This window comes from Lonchura striata, chromosome 33, assembly GCF_050655825.1.
Source record: "Lonchura striata isolate lonStrDom1 chromosome 33, ASM5065582v1, whole genome shotgun sequence".
NCBI lineage: Eukaryota > Metazoa > Chordata > Aves > Passeriformes > Estrildidae > Lonchura > Lonchura striata.
Window position 1 is genome coordinate 3,030,001 of NC_140735.1, and position 7,500 is coordinate 3,037,500.

Sequence of the window (7,500 nt, forward strand, 5' to 3'; positions counted from 1 at the left end):
GAAACCCACCGGCATCGCTCGGCTCGGGGCTCGCTCGGCCCCCCGGCTCCACACAACCTCGGCTTTCGTGGGCCCGCACGCTTCTCGGTGCCGCGGCTTAGGGCCGCGAGAGGAAAAGGCCATCGGAGGCCGGGCGGGCGGGGCCCCCCACAGCACCCGCACACGCCCTTGAAAAAATAGCAACGGACCGCCCGGGGCAGAAGCGGGCTCGGTCGCCACGACCGAGGAAGGGCGAGGCGCCGCCGCCTCGCCCGCGACCTTCCGGGGGTTGCTCTCTGCCGGGGGCTTCGGTCCGTGCTAGGGCGGGCCGGCCACCGCGGCCGGCCCCTCTCTGCCCGCGAAAAAAACAGCCCGCCCGCAAGGCGGGTCCCCGGCTTAAGGCCGAGGAAGGGGGTGACTTCAACAGCACGCGCCGGTGGGACGGGGTGCCGCCACCCCGGCTCCACGGCTCATCGGGCGACCGCCGTCACCGAGCCCCTCCGGCCACGCGGCGAATGCCGAGGCCAGGCCGCGCGCCCCACCGCTGCCCTTCCGACACGGACACGCTGGCAAACAGGTCGGGAGCGGGGGAACCGGGCGCCGCCACCGCGGCGGGCTGGCCGGGCCTTGCTCGGGGAGGAGGCTCTCGGGCGAGGGCCGGGGAAAAAAAAAGCCCGGCCGCGTCGACCCCCGGCTGCCGGCCACTGCCACCGGACCGGCTGCCGGAAAAATGCCTGCCGGAGCGGGCCCCGGCTTAAGGCCAGGCGGAAAAGGGACGAGGCGCCGCCGCCTCACCTGCCACCGATCGTCCCAGGGGGGCCGCCCCCCCTTCAACCGGGCCGGCACGGCAGCCGACCGGAGCGGAGCAACACACACGCGGGGCTTCTCACCGCCTCGCTGCGGCCAGCGAGCGGCTTCTCGACACGGTCTTTCGGGCCGTCTCTCTCGGCTCTCGGCTCTCTCTCTGGTGGCCCTTCACACTGCCCATTCTCTTCTCTCTGGCTTCTCGGGCAGCTCTCCCCCCGAAAGAGCGCCCTGGGCAGGACGGGAACCGGGACCAAGCCACGCGGCTCACCCGGCCTAGGCGGCACTCGCTCTGCCCCGACGACCGCGCGGCGCGGCCGCCCTATCCTCCGCCTTGCGACGCAGGCACCCTGGAAACCTGCGGGGACGCGGCCCGTCACCTCGCTCCCAATATACGGAAAGATAAGTCCAAGGCCGCCGACGCCTCCAAGGAGACGAGTGGAAGTCGACCGGGAGGGTGCGCCAGCGCAGGCCGACCGCTACGTCGACATAGCCGGAGGCAGCCTGGAACAGCGACCCCTTGGTGAACTTCCGCAGGCGGCCGCGACACCAGGTCTACCCGGGCGGACGGAGACCAGGTCTACCCCGTCTCCGGGATACCAGGTCTACCCCGGCCGCCGGGTACAAGGTCTACCCCGTCTCCGGGATACCAGGTCTACCCCGGCCGCCGGGTACAAGGTCTACCCCGTCTCCTGGATACCAGGTCTACCCCGGCCGCCGGGTACAAGGTCTACCCCGTCTCCTGGATACCAGGTCTACCCCGGCCGCCGGGTACAAGGTCTACCCCGGCTCCTGGATACCAGGTCTACCCCGGCCGCCGGGTACAAGGTCTACCCGGTCTCCGGGATACCAGGTCTACCCCGGCCGCCGGGTACAAGGTCTACCCCGTCTCCGGGATACCAGGTCTACCCCGGCCGCCGGGTACAAGGTCTACCCCGTCTCCGGGATACCAGGTCTACCCCGGCCGCCGGGTACAAGGTCTACCCCGGCTCCTGGATACCAGGTCTACCCCGGCCGCCGGGTACAAGGTCTACCCCGTCTCCGGGATACCAGGTCTACCCCGGCCGCCGGGTACAAGGTCTACCCCGTCTCCGGGATACCAGGTCTACCCCGGCCGCCGGGTACAAGGTCTACCCCGGCTCCTGGATACCAGGTCTACCCCGGCCGCCGGGTACAAGGTCTACCCCGGCTCCTGGATACCAGGTCTACCCCGGCCGCCGGGTACAAGGTCTACCCCGGCTCCGGGATACCAGGTCTACCCCGGCCGCCGGGTACAAGGTCTACCCCGGCTCCTGGATACCAGGTCTACCCCGGCCGCCGGGTACAAGGTCTACCCCGGCTCCGGGATACCAGGTCTACCCCGGCCGCCGGGTACAAGGTCTACCCCGTCTCCGGGATACCAGGTCTACCCAGGCCGCCGGGTACAAGGTCTACCCCGGCTCCTGGATACCAGGTCTACCCCGGCCGCCGGGTACAAGGTCTACCCCGGCTCCTGGATACCAGGTCTACCCCGGCCGCCGGGTACAAGGTCTACCCCGTCTCCGGGATACCAGGTCTACCCCGGCCGCCGGGTACAAGGTCTACCCCGGCTCCGGGATACCAGGTCTACCCCGGCCGCCGGGTACAAGGTCTACCCGGGCTCCTGGATACCAGGTCTACCCCGGCCGCCGGGTACAAGGTCTACCCCGGCTCCTGGATACCAGGTCTACCCCGGCCGCCGGGTACAAGGTCTACCCCGTCTCCGGGATACCAGGTCTACCCCGGCCGCCGGGTACAAGGTCTACCCCGGCCGCCGGGTACAAGGTCTACCCCGGCTCCGGGATACCAGGTCTACCCCGGCCGCCGGGTACAAGGTCTACCCCGGCCGCCGGGTACAAGGTCTACCCCGTCTCCGGGGTACCAGGTCTACCCCGGCCGCCGGGTACAAGGTCTACCCCGTCTCCGGGATACCAGGTCTACCCCGGCCGCCGGGTACAAGGTCTACCCCGTCTCCGGGGTACCGGGTCTACCCCGGCCGCCGGGTACAAGGTCTACCCCGTCTCCGGGATACCGGGTCTACCCCGGCCGCCGGGTACAAGGTCTACCCCGTCTCCGGGATACCAGGTCTACCCCGGCCGCCGGGTACAAGGTCTACCCCGGCTCCTGGATACCAGGTCTACCCCGGCCGCCGGGTACAAGGTCTACCCCGTCTCCTGGATACCAGGTCTACCCCGGCCGCCGGGTACAAGGTCTACCCCGGCTCCTGGATACCAGGTCTACCCCGGCCGCCGGGTACAAGGTCTACCCGGTCTCCGGGATACCAGGTCTACCCCGGCCGCCGGGTACAAGGTCTACCCCGTCTCCGGGATACCAGGTCTACCCCGGCCGCCGGGTACAAGGTCTACCCCGTCTCCGGGATACCAGGTCTACCCCGGCCGCCGGGTACAAGGTCTACCCCGGCTCCTGGATACCAGGTCTACCCCGGCCGCCGGGTACAAGGTCTACCCCGGCTCCTGGATACCAGGTCTACCCCGGCCGCCGGGTACAAGGTCTACCCCGGCTCCTGGATACCAGGTCTACCCCGGCCGCCGGGTACAAGGTCTACCCCGGCTCCGGGATACCAGGTCTACCCCGGCCGCCGGGTACAAGGTATACCACGTCTCCTGGATACCAGGTCTACCCCGGCCGCCGGGTACAAGGTCTACCCCGGCTCCTGGATACCAGGTCTACCCCGGCCGCCGGGTACAAGGTCTACCCCGTCTCCGGGATACCAGGTCTACCCCGGCCGCCGGGTACAAGGTCTACCCCGTCTCCGGGATACCAGGTCTACCCCGGCCGCCGGGTACAAGGTCTACCCCGGCTCCTGGATACCAGGTCTACCCCGGCCGCCGGGTACAAGGTCTACCCCGTCTCCGGGATACCAGGTCTACCCCGGCCGCCGGGTACAAGGTCTACCCCGTCTCCGGGATACCAGGTCTACCCCGGCCGCCGGGTACAAGGTCTACCCCGGCTCCTGGATACCAGGTCTACCCCGGCCGCCGGGTACAAGGTCTACCCCGGCTCCTGGATACCAGGTCTACCCCGGCCGCCGGGTACAAGGTCTACCCCGTCTCCGGGATACCAGGTCTACCCCGGCCGCCGGGTACAAGGTCTACCCCGGCTCCGGGATACCAGGTCTACCCCGGCCGCCGGGTACAAGGTCTACCCCGGCTCCGGGATACCAGGTCTACCCCGGCCGCCGGGTACAAGGTCTACCCCGTCTCCGGGATACCAGGTCTACCCCGGCCGCCGGGTACAAGGTCTACCCCGGCTCCTGGATACCAGGTCTACCCCGGCCGCCGGGTACAAGGTCTACCCCGGCTCCGGGATACCAGGTCTACCCCGGCCGCCGGGTACAAGGTCTACCCCGTCTCCGGGATACCAGGTCTACCCCGGCCGCCGGGTACAAGGTCTACCCCGGCTCCTGGATACCAGGTCTACCCCGGCCGCCGGGTACAAGGTCTACCCCGGCTCCTGGATACCAGGTCTACCCCGGCCGCCGGGTACAAGGTCTACCCCGTCTCCGGGATACCAGGTCTACCCCGGCCGCCGGGTACAAGGTCTACCCCGGCTCCGGGATACCAGGTCTACCCCGGCCGCCGGGTACAAGGTCTACCCCGGCTCCGGGATACCAGGTCTACCCCGGCCGCCGGGTACAAGGTATACCCCGTCTCCTGGATACCAGGTCTACCCCGGCCGCCGGGTACAAGGTCTACCCCGGCTCCTGGATACCAGGTCTACCCCGGCCGCCGGGTACAAGGTCTACCCCGTCTCCGGGATACCAGGTCTACCCCGGCCGCCGGGTACAAGGTCTACCCCGGCTCCGGGATACCAGGTCTACCCCGGCCGCCGGGTACAAGGTCTACCCCGGCTCCGGGATACCAGGTGTAGCCCGGGGGGCCGGACAACGGGTCTACCCCGGCGCCCGGAGGAAAAGTCTATTCCGGGGCCATGGCAAGAGGTATTTCCCCATACCCGGGTAGTAGAGCGTTTCTCAATGGCCGGCTTTACCTTTTTTTGCCTGGTGGGGGTGGGGGGGGCGGGCGCGAGCGGGGGGGCTCGGTGTGGGTTTTTGTGGGGGGTGGGGGAATGTGCGTTGCGGGACTTTTGGTTCGAGTTTTCTGGGTTTGTTTTAGGAGTTACGGGGTTATCCCTTTGTTTTTTGTGGCTTGGTTCCCCTTGGTCTGGTTTGGGGTTCGGGTTTCATTTCCCGCGCTTCCCCTTTCCTCCCTTCTCGAAGAGAACGACTCTTCTGTTCCCTCGGCGCAAGAAACTGATCCGGAAAAGGAATTTTCTTGGCGAACTTTATTTCTTTCCCTCTGGTACCCAGAGCGATCCCAGACCAAGCTGACAGGCAGCCTGCGTCAGCCTGCCGTCGAAGCAGCGTCAGCAGCCCCCTCCGCCCGGGGTGCCGCGCAGCCCTACCCGGCCGAACGGAATTTCAGTGGGGCCAGCGCGCAAGGGAAGCGAGGGAGGGAGGGAGGGAGGGACGGGGGGGCGGGGGGGGGAAGGGAGGGAGAGAGAGACAGAGAGAGAGGGGCACGGTGACACACACGCCGGCTCCACACACTCGCAATCCGACGCCGCCCCCTCAGAGCCCGCCCATCGACGGTTGGGGGCGCCCCGCCTGAAGACTTTCCCCGCCTCCGCCCATCGACGGTTGGGGGCGCCCCGCCCTGCCCCATCAGACTCCCCGGCGCCGCTCGCAGACTACTTTCCCCACCCCCGTCGCCGTCCCCCGCCCGCTCTCTCCTCGGCCGGTTCGCACACCCGCAGCGGCGGGAGGGCCAGGAGCGGGCCGACACCGAGGAAGGCGGGTCCTTCGGCCAGCAGGGCCGGGGCCCGCGGCAGAGGCGGCCCCTTTGCCGAGAAGCCTTCTCTTCGGCTCTCGCCCAGCCTTCTGCTTTGACGGCCTTCTTTCCTTGACGCTCCAGCCCGGCCTGGCCCCGTCCGAGCCCGGGGCAGGGCGGCAGCGGGGTGGGGGGGAGGGGGGTCGAGCGGCTGAAGGCAGTGAGGGATCCGGAGACGGAGGCAGGAGCCGGGCCGCTGTCGCTTTGGGCACGGAGGAGGCGGGAGCGCTGCCGGCTCCCAACGGCCGGCTCCTTCCCTCTCTAGACCGGCGCCGGGCGGCCGGAGGGTGGGTCGTGCGCGGGACAGCAGGTCCGCCCGGGACACCAGGGCGACAGGTCTGCCGCAGCAGCCGGGCGGCCGGAGGCCGGGCCCGGAGTAGGACGACAGGTCTACCCCGGCTCCCGGAAGACCAGGTCTACCCCGAGGCTTCCGTGCACCAGGTCTACCCCGGCTCCCGGAACACCAGGTCTACCCCGGCTCCAGGGGAACAGGCCTACCCCGGCGCCCGGAATTCCAGGTCTACCCCGGCGCCCGGAAGACCAGGTCTACCCCGGCTCCAGGAGAACAGGCCTACCCCGGCGCCCGGAATTCCAGGTCTACCCCGGCTCCCGGAAGACCAGGTCTACCCCGGCGCCCGGAAGACCAGGTCTACCCCGAGGCTTCCGTGCCCCAGGTCTACCCCGGCGCCCGGAAGACCAGGTCTACCCCGAGGCTTCCGTGCACCAGGTCTACCCCGGCGCCCGGAACACCAGGTCTACCCCGGCTCCAGGGGAACAGGCCTACCCCGGCGCCCGGAATTCCAGGTCTACCCCGGCGCCCGGAAGACCAGGTCTACCCCGAGGCTTCCGTGCACCAAGTCTACCCCGGCGCTCGGAACACCAGGTCTACCCCGGCTCCCGGAACACCAGGTCTACCCCGGCTCCAGGGGAACAGGCCTACCCCGGCGCCCGGAATTCCAGGTCTACCCCGGCTCCCGGAAGACCAGGTCTACCCCGGCTGCCGGAAGACCAGGTCTACCCCGGCTCCAGGGGAACAGGCCTACCCCGGCGCCCGGAATTCCAGGTCTACCCCGGCTCCCGGAAGACCAGGTCTACCCCGGCTCCAGGAGAACAGGCCTACCCCGGCGCCCGGAATTCCAGGTCTACCCCGGCTCCCGGAAGACCAGGTCTACCCCGGCGCCCGGAAGACCAGGTCTACCCCGAGGCTTCCGTGCACCAGGTCTACCCCGGCGCCCGGAAGACCAGGTCTACCCCGAGGCTTCCGTGCACCAGGTCTACCCCGGCGCCCGGAACACCAGGTCTACCCCGGCTCCAGGGGAACAGGCCTACCCCGGCGCCCGGAATTCCAGGTCTACCCCGGCGCCCGGAAGACCAGGTCTACCCCGAGGCTTCCGTGCACCAAGTCTACCCCGGCGCTCGGAACACCAGGTCTACCCCGGCTCCCGGAACACCAGGTCTACCCCGGCTCCAGGGGAACAGGCCTACCCCGGCGCCCGGACTTCCAGGTCTACCCCGGCGCCCGGAAGACCAGGTCTACCCCGAGGCTTCCGTGCACCAAGTCTACCCCGGCGCTCGGAACACCAGGTCTACCCCGGCTCCCGGAAGACCAGGTCTACCCCGGCTCCAGGAGAACAGGCCTACCCCGGCGCCCGGAATTCCAGGTCTACCCCGGCTCCCGGAAGACCAGGTCTACCCCGGCGCCCGGAAGACCAGGTCTACCCCGAGGCTTCCGTGCACCAGGTCTACCCCGGCGCCCGGAACACCAGGTCTACCCCGGCTCCAGGGGAACAGGCCTACCCCGGCGCCCGGAATTCCAGGTCTACCCCGGCGCCCGGAAGACCAGGTCTAC